An 811-nucleotide genomic window follows, 5' to 3' on the forward strand; every position below is an offset into this window, starting at 1 on the left:
TTTTCAATCTTTGGAAGTGTGAAAAATATTATAAAATCGATGGAAGAGATTATGTTTTCCAGATAGGAACCTAAGAGTTGTGAAATTTGGTTTCCTTGCACTTGGCATTGAATTTAGAAGTATAATCATGCTGATGTATATCGTTGTCCATTGAAGCATAGATTTTTTTTCCCTCTGACTGTGTTTTTCAATAGATTTCATTTGTTGTACCTGAGGTTTTGATCATAACCTGGAAACCCTGAGCCAAACAGCAGAGGGCATGCTTAGCACCTCAGGTTAAGTGAAAGCAAGTCATTCTGAATCATGACTGTTTGAATTTTAAGTAGATATACAAAACATTTTAATGAGCAACAAAGGAACTTTCTTTTTTACACTTGATCTTAGCCAAAAGGCCGAGAAGCTATGGAACTTTCTTTTTTAAATGGGAAAGTAAACTTAACTTTATCTGGCTTTGCCAAAATCAATTATTTAGCTAGCATCATCAAAATGTCATTGTCAACACACATCTATAATTGAGATCAATTTCTTGCATTCAATTAGTCCTCTGTACTTGGAGAGTTGTTCCCAGGGGTCTAGCAGATACCCAGATCTGCAAATTCTCAAGTTCCTTGTATTATTGTTGACACATCACCAAAGAGTATCTGCCTGTATGAGTCCCATCATCTCTTGGTGACTTACAATACCCGGTGAGATGTAAATGCTATGTAAAGTGGCCTGTAGTGTTTAGGGAAGACTGACAAGAAAAGTGACTTTACATGTTCATTTCAATTTCTTTTTTTCTGAGAGTACTGTATCTGAAGATAGTTGATTC

The 811-nt window shown here is 35.5% G+C and overlaps 1 pseudogene; it reads right to left on the bottom strand.

Moving 5' to 3' along the window:
• Positions 1-252: 252 nt before the first annotated feature.
• On the bottom strand, positions 253-404 carry LOC121827059 (U2 spliceosomal RNA; annotated as a pseudogene).
• Positions 405-811: the final 407 nt, after the last annotated feature.

The sequence above is a fragment of the Peromyscus maniculatus genome, chromosome 1, assembly GCF_049852395.1.
Source record: "Peromyscus maniculatus bairdii isolate BWxNUB_F1_BW_parent chromosome 1, HU_Pman_BW_mat_3.1, whole genome shotgun sequence".
In the NCBI taxonomy this organism is placed as follows: Eukaryota; Metazoa; Chordata; class Mammalia; order Rodentia; family Cricetidae; genus Peromyscus; species Peromyscus maniculatus.